The sequence below is a fragment of the Aotus nancymaae genome, unplaced genomic scaffold (assembly GCF_030222135.1).
Source record: "Aotus nancymaae isolate 86718 unplaced genomic scaffold, 86718_ANA_hifiasm-v0.15.2.pri h1tg000019l, whole genome shotgun sequence".
Classification (NCBI taxonomy): Eukaryota; Metazoa; Chordata; class Mammalia; order Primates; family Aotidae; genus Aotus; species Aotus nancymaae.
The window spans coordinates 54,009,500-54,025,334 of NW_026988431.1; the positions used below are offsets into that span (position 1 = coordinate 54,009,500).

The 15,835-nt window shown below is 39.2% G+C and overlaps 1 long non-coding RNA gene across 1 annotated transcript in view; it reads left to right on the forward strand.

Annotated features, from left to right (window-relative positions):
* Window positions 1-5,635: 5,635 nt before the first annotated feature.
* LOC135275859 (uncharacterized) overlaps window positions 5,636-15,835 on the forward strand; it is a 43,182-nt gene continuing 32,982 nt past the window's right edge. Inside the window, exon 1 of the long non-coding RNA XR_010343421.1 lies at window positions 5,636-5,896. This is a non-coding gene — a long non-coding RNA (uncharacterized LOC135275859). The remainder of the gene's footprint in view (window positions 5,897-15,835) is intronic.

Here is a 15,835-nt window from a genome sequence, read left to right on the forward strand (position 1 = left end):
ACATTCTATTTATCAGCACATGGAACATTCTCCAAGATAGAACATATGATAGGCCACAACATGTCTCAATAAATTTAAGAAAATTGAAATTATATGAAGTACTCTCTTAGGCCACAGTGGAATAAAATTGGAAATCAACTCCAAAAGGAACCTGCAAAACCATGCAAATATGTGCCAATTAAATAATTTGCTGCTGAATGATCATTGGGTCATCAATGAAATCAAGATGGAAAATAAAAAGTTCTTTGAATTAAATGATAAGAGTGATACAACCTATTAAAACCTCTGGGATACAGCAAAAGCAGTGATAAAAGGAATATTTATAGCAGGAAAGGCCTATATTAAAAAGTCTGAAAGAGCACAAATGGACAATCTAAGGTCACACCTTAAGGAACTAGAGAAACAAGAATAAATCAAGCCCAAATCTAGCAGAAGGAAGAAATAACAAAGGTCAGAGCAGAACTAAATGAAATTGAAACAAAAAGATACAAAAGGTAAATGAAACAAGAAGCTTATTTGAAAAGATAAAATTGATAGACCATTAGCAAGATTAATCAAAAAAAGAAAAGAGAAGATCCATATAAACTCAATTAGAAATGAAATGGAAGATATTACAACTGATACTGCAGAAATACAAGAGATCATTCAAGGCTACTATGAACACCTTTATGTACACAAACTAGGAAACTTAGATAAGATTGATAAATTCCTGAAAATATATAACCTTCCTAGGCTAAACTAGGAAGAAATGGAAACTCTAAAACTGTTCTGAGTTGAAAAAAATTTGCCAACAATTTTTTTTTTTCTGCATTAAGAAAAATTTTTTTGAGACAGGGTCTGTTATGCAGGCTGGAGTGAAGTGGCACAACCTGGCTCACTGCAACCTCTGCCTCTCAGGTTCAAACTATTCTCATGCCTCAGCCTCCCGAGTAGCTGGGATTGCAGGTTCATACCACCATCCCCTGCTAATTTTTGTATTTTTAGTAGAGATGGAGTTTCACCATGTTGACCAGGCTGATCTTGAACTCCTGTCCTCAGGTGATCTTCCTGCCTCCCAAAGTGCTGGGATTACAGGTGTGAGCTACTGCGCCTGGCCATGCCAACAATATATTTTTTTTTTCTTCAGAAAAAAGTCTTGCTCTGTCACCCAGACTGGAGTGCAATGGCACAATCTCAACTCACTGCAATCTCTGCCTCCTGGGTTCAAGTGATTCTCTTGCCTCAGCCTCTCGAGTAGCTGGCATTACAGGCACACAGCACCACACCTGGCTAATTTTGTATATTTTTAGTAGAGATGGAGTTTCACCATGTTGGCTAGGGTGGACTTGAACTCTTGACCTCGTGATTTGCCTGCCTTGGCCTCCCAAAATATTGGGATTATAGGCATGAGCCACCGTACCTGGCTGCCAGCAATTTTTTTTTTTTTTAAGCAAGAATTTGCTTAAAATGTTTTTTTTGCAGCAAGGTTGAAATGGCAATTTAAAAAAATGTCAACAAGAAAAAAAGTCTAGAGTTGAAAGATTCATCCCTGAATTCTATCAGACATTCAAAGAAAAATCACTATCAATCTTGTTGACACTATTCCAAAAGCTAAAGAGGGAATCTTCCCTAAATCATCCTAGGAAACCAGTATCACCCTAATACCAAAACGATGAAAGAACATAACCAAAAGAGAAAACTACAGACCAATATCCCTGATGAACATACATGCAAAAATTCTCAACAAAATGCTAGCTAACCAAATCCAGTAGCATAAAGGTGATCTACCATGATCAAGTGTATTTCATACAAGGCATGCAGGGATGGTTTAACATAAGCAAGTCAATGAGTATGATACACCACATAAACAATTAAAAACAAAAGTTACTGATCATCTCAATAAATGCAGAAAAAGCATTTGACAAAATTCAGTATCACTTAATGATTAAAACTCTCAGCAAAATCAGCATAGAAAGGATATGCCTTAAGATAATAAAAGCCATCTATGACCACCCGACAGCTAACATACTGAATGAGGAAAAGTTGAGAGCATTCCACCTGAGAACTAGAACAATACAAGGATGCCCACTTTCACTACTTCTACTTAACGTAGTACTGGAAGTCCTAGCCAGAGAAGTCAAACAAGAGAAAGAAATAAAGGGGATCCAAATAAGCAAAGAAGAAATAAAACTGCCACTGTTCATGGATGATATGATTGTATACCTAGAAAACCCTAAGGACTCATCCAAAAAGCTTCTAGAACTGATAAATGAATTCAGTAAAGTTTCAGGATACAAAATGAATGTACACAAATCAGTAGCAATGCTATACACCAATAGCAACCAAGCTGAGAATCAAATCAAGAACTCAATCCCTTTTGCAATAGGTGCAAAAGAAAAATACTTAGGCGTACACTTAACCAAGGAAGTGAAAGATCTGTACAAGGTAAACTACAAAACACTACGGAAGGAAATCATAGATGACACAAACAAATGGAAACACATCCCATGCTCATGGACGGGTAGAGTCAATATTGTGAAAATGACCATACTGCCAAAAGCAATTTACAAGTTCAATGCAATTCCCATGAAAATACCATCATCATTCTTCACAGAACTAGAAAAAAAAAATCTTGAAATTCATATGGACCGAGAAAGACCATGCATAGGCAAGGGAAGACTAAGAAAAAAGAACAAATCTGGAGACATCACATTGCCCAACTTCAAACTATACTTATAAGACTGTAGTCACCAAAACAGCATGGGTACTGGTATAAAAATAGGCACATAGACAATTAAACAGACTAGAGAATCCAGAAATAAAGCCAAATACTTACAGTCAACTGATCTTCAACAAAGCAAGCAAAAATGTAAAGTGGGGAAAGGACATCCTGTATTAGTCATGAAGCTCCCAGAGCCCCTGCCAAACCACTGGCGTAAGTCCAAAAGCTGAAGAACTTAGAGTCTGATGTTCAAGGACAGGAAGTATCCAGCATGGGAGAAAGGTGAAGACTGCAAGACTCAGCAAGTCCACTCATTCTGTCTTCTGTTTGCTTTTTCTTGCTGTGCAGGCAGCTGGGGGATGCTGCCCATCCAGATTAAGGGTGGGTCTGCCTGTTCCAGTCCACTGACTCAAATGTTAATTTCCTCTAGCAACACCTCACAGACACACCCAGAAACAACCTTGCATTTTTCAATCCAATCAAGTTGACACTTAATATTAACCATCACAACACCCTATTCAACAAATAGCGTTGGAATAATTGGCAAGCTCCATACAGAAGAATGAAATTGGATCTTCATATCTTACCTTAAACAAAAATCAACTCAAGATGCATCAAAGACTCAAATCTAAGACCTGAAACCATAAAAATTTTAGAAGATAATGTCAGAAAAACCCTTCTAGACATTGGCTTAGGCAAAGACTTAATGACCAAGAACCCAAAAGCAAATGCAACAAAAACAAAGATAATCAGATGGGACTAAATTAAACTAAAAAGCTTCTGTATAGCAAAATAAATAATCAGCAGAGTAGACAACCCACAGAATGGGAGAAAATCTTCACAAACTGTGCATCTGACAAAAGACTAATATCCAGAACTACAAGGAACTCAAACAAATGAGCAAGAAAAAAACAAACAATCCCATCCAAAAGTGGGCTAAGGACATGAATAGACAATTCTCAAAAGAAGATATACAAATGGCCAACAAACATTTAAAAAATGCTCAACATCACTAATTATCAGGTAAATGCAAATCAAAACCACAATGAGATACCACCTTACTCCTGCAAGAATGGCCATAATTAAAAAATAATAGATGTTGGCATGAATGTGGTCAAAAGGGAACACTTTTACACTGCTGGTGGCAATGTAAACTAGTACAACCACTATGGAAAATAGTATGGAGATTCCTTAAGGAACTAAAAGTAGGCCGGACATGGTGGCTCACTCCTGTAATCCCAGCACTTTGGGAAGCTGAGACAGGCAGATCATTTGAGATCAGGAGTTCAAGACCAGCCTGGCCAACCTGGTGAAACTCTATGTCTCTACTAAAAATACAAAAATTAGCTGGGCATGGTGGTGTGCATCTGTAATCTCAGCTACTCAGGAGGCTGAGGTAGGAGAATCACTTGAACCTGGGAGGCAGAGGTTTCAGTGAGCTGAGATCACACCATTGCACTCCAGCCTGGGCAACACAGTGAGACGCTACCAAATAAATAAATAAATGTAGATCTACCATTTGATCCAGCAATTCCACTACTGGATATCTACCCAGAGGAAAATAAATGATTATGTGAAAAAGACACTTGAACATGCACGTTTATAGTAGCACAATTCGCAACTGCAAAAATGTGGAACAAGCTCCAATGCCCATGAATTAAATGGATAAAGGAAATGTGACATATATATGTGTGTGTATATATATATATACACATAAACACACAAACATCATGGAATACTACTCAGCCAAAAATGGAACAAAATAAGGTGATTTGCATTCTGGATAGAATTGAAGACCATTATTCTAAGTGAAATAACTCAGGAATAAAAAACATCATATGTTCTCACTTATAAGCAGGAGCTAAGCTATGAGGACACAAAGGCATAAGAATGATACAGTGGACTTCAGGGACTTGGGGAAAGTGGGGGCGAGATGAAAGACTACACATTGGGTACAGTGTACACTACTTGGGTGATGGGTGCACCAAAATCTCAGAAATCACCACCAAAGAACATATCCATGTAACCCAACATCACCTGTTCCCCAAAAACTACTGAAATAATAATAATTTAAAAAGACATGGTTGTGTCATCCAGGCTGAATTGCAATGGTTATTCACAGGTGTAATCATAGTGCACTGTGGCCTTGAACTCCTGACCTCAAGTGATCCTCCTGCCTCAGCCGCCCAAGTAGCTGGGTATATTTTGTTTTGTTGGAAGCTTTGCCAAAAATTGTTTCTTATTTCAGAAAGGCATGAGGGAATGTGTTAACTTCTCTTCCTCAGGTCCACAAGGGGCATGGTTTCAAAAGCAAGAACTCAGCAACATGCCTGACCTGCCTTCTTTCACGTCTCCATCCAGGAGCTTAGAGATCTTTTTCTAACTTTTGCGGGCATGAAGGTAGACAGCCCAGGTGAACTTCTTTTGTTTAGAAAGCCCAGGAAAAGCTATGGGAGGACTGTGGGTGGAACAACCAATAAGATGTCAAAGTCAAAAAATCAATCACTGCAGAGGAAGTTTGGAAGAACTTCTCTCACTGGACAAGAATTGAATGGGGCGGGAGTAGCTCCCAGATTAAAAGACCCCCTGCCCCTCACCTGTGCAGACTCCACCTCTGGATCCCCTCCTATGACATCATGAGAGTTCCCTCTCTCTCTCCCTAGTTTTTTTTTTTTTTCCTCTCTCTCTCTCTCTGCCTAATAAATCGCTTTTCTGCAAAACTCTTTGAATACGATATTTACTTGAATGAGCCCACCACCTCCAGGGCCTCTTCTCCCATTCCTGGGGCAGGGGGACCAAGAACCTGAAATCCACGGTAACAGGCATATTGTGAACAGACAACACCAGTTGTATTTAAGTAGCTGATACAGCACAACTGTGTAGCCTGCATTTGTAGCTGTCACATTCATGGTTATTCTGCATATAGATGCAAGCATCTGACTACTTGTGTTTTTTGGTTTATTCATGACCAATTGTTTGCATATTAAAATGCATATTATGTTGTTGTTATTAGCCTTTTTGGAAATTATGTTTATATAGGAAATATATATGAATTCTGTTTCAGGATGGTAAAGGAGGTGGTGTTACATTTCTGTACTGTTGCTGCATTGAGAGACCCAAGCAAGTATCAGGCTTTCCATCTTTGGAACACATGTCTCCAGAACCTTCTAGCTGTTCACTTGTGATGGATACTTGGTATGCCTTCACTATTAAATACACTTTTTAAAATGATCAATACCAACATTTCCCAAAGTGTGAAATGTTTACAAAAAAAGTATGTTGTGTTTGTTAGGGCTAGAAATTGTTATTCTAAGTAAAGAAACCTGGAGAATTTTCCTAACCCCTCTAAATGTATTCAACAACAGAACAGTTTTATTTGATGCTTCTACTAGGTTTAATTATTTTCTGGGTTTTCCATTTGTCCCTCTGATTTTAGTGCAAACTTATTATCCATCTAAGATGTGGGCCAGTGCTTCTTTTCAACCTTGTACTAACTAGTAATAGAGACCAGAGCTGGAACTTGGTCAGGGCAAAGCTACAAGGAGAACAGTGGTAAAGAAGGGTGGCACATGTCATGTCTTGAGGTAGCGATGAGCATGTGGGGGAAGTGAAGGGCAGTGAGACCATACTGGAAACGCTGAGGCCAAGTGGGTGTGTGTCAATGGAGGGCCTGCGTGCATAGGGTTGGGCACTGGACACTCCCCCATACAACCACCAACAGATTAAAAACTGATATCGTATTCTTCCTGATTACTTAAAATAGGGAATATATGGAATTTTGTGTAAGTTTCAGTTGTGATGAATTGTTCCTCAGTTGTGATGAATTATTTCTACAGTTAACCAAATTTGGATTAGGAATATTTAAAAGCCTGTTATACAATGTACAAAATTCAGTACTGCTTCTATACTTCTTTTCTTTTTTTTGAGTCAGGGTCTCATTCTGTCACCTAGGCTGGAGTGCAGTTGTGCTATCTTAGTTCACTGCAACCTTTGCCTTCCAGGCTCATGCGATACTCCCAACTCAACCTCCCAAGTAGCTGAGACTACAGGCATGCATCACCACGCCCAGCTAATTTCTGTATCTTTTAATAGAGATAGGGTCTCGCCATGTTGCCTAGGCTGGTCTCGAACTCCTGAGCTCAAGCGATCCACCTTTGTCAGCCTCCCAAAGTGCTTGGATTACAGGTGTGAGCCACTGTGCCCTACCAAAAATCAGTAGCACTTCTATATACCAGCAACATCTAAGCTGAGAACCAAATCAAGAATGCAATCCCATTCACAACAGCTACAAAAAAAAGGAAATACCCAGGAATACAGCTAACTAGGGAGTGAAAGGCTCTACATTGAGAATTACAAAACACTGCTGAAATAAATCAGAGATGACACAAACAAATGGAAAATATTTCATGCTCATGAATAGGAAGAATCAATGTTGTTAAAATGGACATATTGTCCAAAGCGATTTACAGATTCAATGTGATTCCTATCGAACCACCATTGACATTCTTTACAGAATTAGAAAAAAGTTTTTTTCTAATTTAAAATTCATATAGAACCAGAAAAGAGCCTGAATATGCAAAGCAATTCTAAACAAAAAGAACGAAGCTGGAAGCATCACATTACCCAACTTCAAACTATGTTACAAGTCTACAGTAACCAAAACAGCATGGTATTATACAAAAACAGACACATAGACCAATGGAACCAAATAGAGTGCCCAGAAATAAAGCTGCACACTTGCAACCATCTGATCTTTGACAGTCAACAAAAGCAAGTGATAGGAAAAGGACTCCCTATTTAATAAATCATGCTGGGATAGCTTGCTTGCCATATGCAGAAGATTGAAACTGGACCCCTACCTTTTACCATAAACAAAAATTAACTCAAGATGGATTAAAGACATAAATATAAAACCTAAAACTATAAAAACTATTGAAGAAAACCTAGGAAATACCATTCTAGACATAGGCCCTGGCAAAGATTTCATGATGAAGTTTCCAAAAGCAATTCCAACAGAAACAAAAATTGGCAAATGGGACCCAGTTAAACTAAAGAGCTTCTGCGCAAAGATTTCATGATGAAGTTTCCAAAAGCAATTCCAACAGAAACAAAAATTGGCAAATGGGACCCAGTTAAACTAAAGAGCTTCTGCACAGCAAAAGAAATGATCAGTAGAGTAAACAGATAATCCACAGAATGGAGGAAAATATTTGCAAACATGAATCTGACAAAGCTCTAATATTCAGGATCTAAAAGGAACTTAAACAAATTAACAAGCAAACACCAAGCAATCCCATTAAAAAGTGGGCAAAAGGCATGAATGCTTTTCAAAAGAAGACATGGCAAATGGCGAACAAACATATGAAAAAATGTTCAACATCACTAATCATTAGAGAAATGCAAATCAAAACCACAATAAAATAGATATCATTCCCCACCAGTCAGAATGACTATTATTAAGTGGTCAAAAAATAACAGATGCTGGTGAGATTGTGAAAAAAAAAAGGGAATGCCTATACACTACTGGTGGGAATGTAAATTAGTTCAGCCCCCATGGAAAGCAGTTTGGTGATTTCTCGAAGAACTTACAACAGAACTACCATTCAACCCAGCAATTCCATTATTGGATATATACCCAAAGGAATGTAAATCATTCTGCCATAAAGATGTATGCATGCATATGTTCATTGCAGCACTATTTACAATGGCAAAGACATGGAATCAACCTAGATGCCCATCAACAGTAGACTGAATAAAGAAAATGTGATACATATACTTATGGAATACTATGCAGCCATAAAAATGAACAAGATCATGTCCTTACAGCAACGTGGTTGGAGCTGGAGACCATTATTCTAAGCAAACTAACATAGCAACAAAAAAGCAAATACTGTGTGTTCTCACTTATAAGTGGGAGCTAAACATTGAGTACATATGGACACAAAGAAGAGAACAGTAGGCACTGGGACCTACTTGAGGGTGGAGGGTGGGAAGCAGGTGAAGATCAAAAAACTCCAATATTCAGGTTTTACTATACCATGCTTATTACTGGGTGATGAAATAATCTGTACACCAAACTTCTGCAACACACAATTTACTTATATTACAAACCTGCACATATACTCCTGAAACTAAAAGTTTTTCTTAAAATTAATATAAGATAGTTTGCTTTGCATTCCTCTTACTACATGCAGGAAATATGCATCATAAAGAAAAGAAATAGGCTGGGCACAGTGGCTCATGACTAATCCTGGCACTTTCGGAGCCCAAGGTGGGCAGATTGTTTGAGCCCAGGAGTTTGAGATCAGCCCGGGCAATATGGTGAAACCCTATCTTAACCAAAAAAATACACAAATTAGACAGGCATGGTCATGTGCACCTGTAATCCCAGCTGCTTGGGAGGCTGAGGCATAAGAATCATTTGAACCTGGGCGGTGGAAGCTGCAGTAAGCCTTGACCACTCTACTGCTCTCCAGGGTGGGTGACAGAGCAAGACTGTCTCAAGAAAAAAAAAAAAAAAGGAAGTGCTTTAAATGCTAAACAGTCAGCTATAGGAATTTGTTACTAAGAAAGTCAAATGGAAGCACCTGACAGATGAAATCTGGAGATGGCTAAATAAAATCAGTGATTGCAGAGCTTTTCCCAGTGACCATACTTGACCAGGATTAGAAAACCTCAGGATCAGGAGTCAGGCTTTCTTGGGCTTGCCTCCTGCTTTGCGATGAAACCTGGGAATGCGGTTAACCTCTCTCTCTCTTACCTGTTTTTCTGTCTACCTCAACAGGAATTATGAATAGCATATACAATGACAAATGCTCAAGCATCTTGAAAATGGAAACTTCTGTACTATTTAAGATGTTGTAGTTGTTAATTCCGGTTTATAATGCAGAGTTTAAATAAGGGTTTTTTCAAATAGATTATTTCCTCTGTTATGATAATATTCTATTGATTATTTAACCAAAACATCATTATTTGTCCTCAGACAAATAGTAACAGTGCTGCTGCTGGTGCCCAGGCAGCCTGATTCACAACCTGGGGTACTTCCCCAGGGTCTTCAGGTCATCTGAATTCAGTGCTGCCTGGAACCTACTTCCTCTTTAATTTTGCATAACTAGACCCTTGCCTACTAGTATTGCTATTATCTCTTCAAAATAGTTTTGAGAGATGACTTATGGCTCTAATGTATTCCCCTAGCTTCCTTACTGGTCATGGACTTTTTCTTCCCATATGAGCATAAGTATCTGGGTCTCTATCCTAGAGATTATATAGATGGCTGCAAGTAGGAAGGTGTTCTCTAGTTAATGCCTACACCCATTTGTGTAGATTAGCCTGGATCTCCAGGGAAGTTCTTTTCTCTGGTGGCTTTGAGAGCTGAGGAAGTTATCACAAAAGATTTTTGGGAGGCTGTCCCTCAAAGAGTCTTAATTGTGAGGCCAATTTCATTCTTATCATACTTTCCTTTGAAATGCTGCTTCCTATTTCAAGGCCCAGCTCAAATGTCACTTTTTCCCCTGTAGGCTCCCAATTTGAACAGAATACTTGACTCTGTAAAGTGCTGTCTGTGTGTCATAGCATTTTATCTACATCAATAGTGAAACTTAACACACAAGCATCTAAAATGTGTCTGCCTATGTGAATAACACATGTTTATTGATTTAATTCCCTCAAAAAACTGTATAATGGAGAACAAAGACAGACACTCTATTTCTAATTATTTCCACAAATTTATTGAGAATCTACTGACAGGTTAGACACTGCCATGTCCTGAAGACACAATTATGAGTAAGACACACAGTTCTTGCCTTCAGGGAGCTTTCAGTCTTTTCCACTTTCATATCTTGGTTCCTCAATTCACTTATGCTTTCCCTGATAAATCAAATGTGGCTTCAGGTGATGGTGAGACAAGTTCCTTCTTGCTTATCTGAGAGGTGAATAAACACCCAGGGGAAGGGGCTGCTGGTGGTGTGGGAGAAGCAGCTGGTAGCATGGCAGAATTGTGTCTTCTTTCTGACTGCACTCATGATGATTATAGCATGCCCGGTTTCTTCAGTTCTCCCCAACAGGAATCACAGATGATCTCAGTGATGGCCCTGTGCATCTGGCTAATGACAGGTTGGGTCTTTGGGTCTTGTGAGTGTAGGCTTGCTCTCCTGGAGTAGATACTCAGTATGGATAGAGCCAGGGGGCAACAGGAGGCCAAACCAAAAAAGCCAAGTCCATTTCAGATCCAGTGGGATGAATAGTGAGGGACAAAATTTTTAAGTTTAGAAGCAATATTGGACAAGGATGAAGCCTGGTGTTGTAGGAGAAGCTGGAGGTTAAGAGTTAGGTAGATAATGGATCCAAGAGTTTTGTGGTAAAAAAGAACTGGGATGTCCAGAGCTCTCTGTTCCTGAATTGCTTGGCTTACTTAAAGAAACAGGGCTATGGTCAGGCACAGTGGCTTGTGCTGGTAATTTCAGCACTTTGGAAGGCCAAGGCAGGAGAATTGCTTGCACTCAGGAGTTCAAGCCCAGCCTGGGCAGCATAACAAGACCTGGTCTCCACAAATAATTTAAAAAATTAGCTGGGCATGATGGAATGCACCTGTAGTCCCAGCTACTCAGAAGGCTGAGACAGAAGGATTCCTTGAGCATAGGAGGTTAAGGCAGCAGTAAGCTAATATGCCACTGCACTTCAGCCTGGGTGACAGAGCAAGACTCTGTCTAAAAGAAAAAAAAAAAGATACAAGGCTAGGTCAGACAATGATGTGTAGTTCTGCAGGTGCAAAAAAACAATCATAAAATGTAGTCCCTGCCCCTTAAGGAACCTATATTCTAGCTGTGAAAGAAAAATCACACTTTTAAAAAAAAGGAGTAAGATGAGATTACATTTAATCAAGGACTAGAGGACTAGAGTACGGGTGTTTGTGGAAGAGGGTTGGGTCAGTGTGAGCTAAAGGCTTGGGAAGGCTTTGTGGGCCTCAGGGCACAGGCAGGGTTCCGAGATACTGGCTCATTCACAGCCAGCGATCCATGTCATATAGTCGCCTCCCATGCCAGAAACCACAGAGAAGTCTGTGCCAGGTGACAATGTGAACAAAGGTAAGGGCAACAGTAGAATGCTCAGAAGAATTCCATCTTGGCCTTAGTCAATTCAACTTTCTCTTTCTGAAAACCTTATAAAGAAATCTCATTGATCATGAAAATATTCCCAGCTCTCATAGTTCTATGAGTATAGGAAAGCCAAGAGCTCCCCAAACCCTATTGTGTGGCAAGGAATGGTGGACTAAAGTGGTCACCTCAGATGCAAGGTTGGCATTTCTCCACATTTGGATGGCACAGGTGGATAGGCCTTTAGGTCTGGGCAAGTTTCCCAGCTCCACCTGGAGTCTGACTCCCCCTGCCTGCCTGCAAATGCCCTTTCTGTGGCATGTTTTCTGTTCTGCTAGATTACCTTTCACTGGTTGAAAGGGCATTGCAGGTAGTTGAAACTACCTCTCGTCATTGAGATTGAAATGTTTGAAAAGACGACATCTCACCACTTGCAGGCATGCATCTCTTGGTACTAGTCAGAGCCCTGTGTCTCCTAGTGTCTCTCAGAGCACACACCTCCCCAGCTTCTGCACATTTCATTCTTGCACTTGTGTTAGGAGGCATGGAATTTTGAGTTTCTTGAGGCATGAAAGATGTGCTTATCAATAACTGGCTTTCCTGCCTTTGCTTTGCTAGTAGGAGAGAGCCGGATAATAAAACTTGTGATTTATTTGGATCAGCTGCATTAAGGATTAACAGTGGCGATTTGATTACCCTAATATTTACCTCTTCTGCATTTTGTCTGTTTCTTCAAGCTGTGCCCCTGCCATAAGTGACTAATAATCACTAATTCGAAACTTGCTTAAAGAATATAAAAGGGGTCGGGCATGGTGGCTCATGCCTGTAATCCAGCACTTTGGGAATCTGAGGCAGGTGGATCACCACAGGCTGGTCTCTTAACACCTTAAAGGAGTTTGAGACCAGTTTGACCAACATAGTAAAATCCCGTCTCTGCTAAAAATACAAAATTAGCTGGGTGAGGTGGTGCACGCCTGTAATCCTATCTACTTGGGAGGCTGAAGCAGGAGAATTGCTTGAACCTGGGAGGCGGAGGTTGCAGTGCCCGAGATGTCACCATTGCACTCCGGCTGGGGCAACAAGAGTGAAACTCTGTCTCAAAAAAAAAAAAAAGTATAAAAGGGTACATGTCACCTAAAATCTGAATGGAATTATATTTATCATCACATAATTTTGTAAGACTTTCAAAATATTTTCTGAATTATTACCAGAAGTTTGAAAAGTCCAGACAACTTGCTGGTTCATCTTTTCACTGACTGACTAACTTACTCTTGCAAGTCTTTTGAGGGGAACTTGCAATTGTAAAGCGATGAGTTTGTTGATCAATTAATTAATTAATTCATCTAACACATTTCTTGAGTATCTACTCTGTCATGCTCTGTTCTAGCTGTTGGGAATAGAGCAGTGAATAAGGCAGAAACCTGCCCTCATTTAGGGGAGGCAGATAAATAGAAAACAAAGGAAGGAGAGTAATTGGTGATTTGAGCATAACAAGTACCATGGAGAAAAACCAGGGAAGGGGATGTAGGCTGCTTGTTTGGGAAAGCAAGTAGGAAAAACATTTCTGTTTTAAATACTGTTGTATGGGAAGGTATTGTTGAGAAAATGACATTAGAGCTGTCAACCTAAATAACAGAGAGAGGCTCTCTAAGAGAAAGTGGTATTTATTTGGGAATAGAGCATTGCAATGGGAATATAACTGCCATGGTAAACTATGTGTGCATTCAGGGAGATAAAGGCAGACACAGGTTTTTTAAAGAAAAAATAAAGAGGGTTGCATAATTGTTTTTTATTTCGTTTTTGTTTTTTTGAGACAGTCTCACTCTGTTGCCCAGTCTGGAGTGCAATGATACAATCTTGCCATTTCTTAAAGGATAACTCATAACCAAACAATTCAGCATCAATACTGCTGTATTCATCCATCACTCCTCATTTCTAAAAGGATAACTTTTTAGAAATGGGGAGTGATGGATGAATACAAACACAATTTAAAAGAAACTGCAGTGTACTTTGCAGCTTGGAACTGGGAAGCAAGTAGCCTTGGCTTTGGAAAAGGCCACCCTCCGGCTTGACCTTGCAAGATGAGGATTCCCATTTCTCCACTTTCCCTGCTGCAGCCCTTTTCCCCTTGCTGTACTCAGGATTACCTCTGGAGCTGGTGGAAGAGGAAAGAAGCAGGAATCTCTGAATCCTCAGCCCTGCTACTGCAGTCTATGTGACATAGCATGGTGGTTAGGAGCATGAACTGAGATCAGACAAACAGTTCATACCCTGACCACCATCTATCTGGGGTCTGAGTTCTTAGCTTCATCTGTAAAATGAAAATAAAAATTAGTAGCTACCTATTAAGAGGCATGAGAATTAAGTAGGATAACGTTCACAGATAAAATGCATAGCAAAAAGCTGATACATGTAAACACTATGAAAATCTTGGCCGTTACTGTTATTTTTATTATTTGACATTCTTTAATTTAAAAAGACACACTGGACTTGGTTAAGATTTGGCTCTTCATCTGTCTTTTCATTGTCTCCAGACAAATGTCCTGTGGGAACTCTCTGTGATACTGACCCTACACATCTTGGTTGGATATAGTTTACTGGAAATAAAGCCAATATGAATTGTGAATAAATCCAACAACCACAACCAGCTTTCTACTTCCTAAAAACCTGAATAATGCTATGGATGGGGCCACACAGAGATGCAAGGAAGAGAGGACAGTGAGGAGGGAGCTGCATGACTAACTACCTCTACTTTGTAAACTGATCCCCCTCCTCCCAATACCTTTGAGCACTTCTTCAAGTTCTGTTAGTAGTAGAAAATATGTAACTAAACAGGATTGAAAAGTCCAATTAAGTATATTTTACTTAATTGTGTTGAATATAAGAAAGGGTTTTTCAAATAGCCCATGTGTTTGATAATTTTTTTTTTCACCATATAAACGTGTTGAACCACTGACCTTTGTGGAGGCGGGGGTGCGGGGTGCAGTGGAGGGAGTGTACAGTGGCGGACTCCCAGGTGCAGGCTGTATACACTTCGGTCAATTCTGAAGTTTCCTCATCTGTAAAATGGGGAGAACATTTTCCTCACAAGGCCGTTGAGAGGATTGAGGCACGTGATGTGCCTAGCCAAAATAAGCTTTTAATGATGTGAGTCTGATTTTTTTTTTTTGAAGCCCTTTCTTCAATTATTTCACATTTTTTTGCCACATCTTTGGAACTGCTTAATTATTCAGGATTTTTATATTGAGTTTATGGATTATAAAAGGGCTTTGCTAATAGGTTCATCTCCCGCTGACTTTTAAAATTGCAATATAACTGCATATCAGCATGTCAGTTATGAGAAAGAGCAAACAATTCAGCATCAATACTGCTGAATGCCTTGGTAAAATGTTTTTTATAAAAAGGAGTTTGAAAGTATAGTTAAAAGAAAACTTCTTGTTCTTAATATTTGACCTATGAATATATTTTGCAATTTGATAGTTTTTCTCATTTTTAAAGTTTTTTTCTGATTATGCAGTTATCACAAAAATGTGAAGATCAGAATAAAATCACTTATAATCCTATTGCCCAGAAATGACCACTCGTAACTTAATTTTTTTCTCTTTGATATGCATAGCTCTTTGTATGACTTTTTCCACTTAAAAATATATCGTAAGTATTTTCCCAAATTGCTAACATTTAAATTGCTTTCATAATGGATGTACTGTGATCTTCATAATTATTTTCCTAATTTAGGCAATAAACTTTGCCTAAGCTTCTTCACAAGAAATGCTCTCGAATGTGAGCTTTTGTCTGCATTTCTAATTAATACCTGAGCATGAATTCTTAGGAGTAAAATTATTGGGGCAATGTTATTTATCTATTGCAGTGTAACAAACCACTTTAAAACTTAGTGATTGAAAACAACAGAAACAATTCATTTGCTCACAATTTTGCAATTTGGGAAGGGCTCTTTGTGGACAATTCGTCTCTGTTCCACATAATGTTAGCTGAGGTGATTCACTGGGGCTGGAGATCCACTTACAAGACAGATCATTGATAT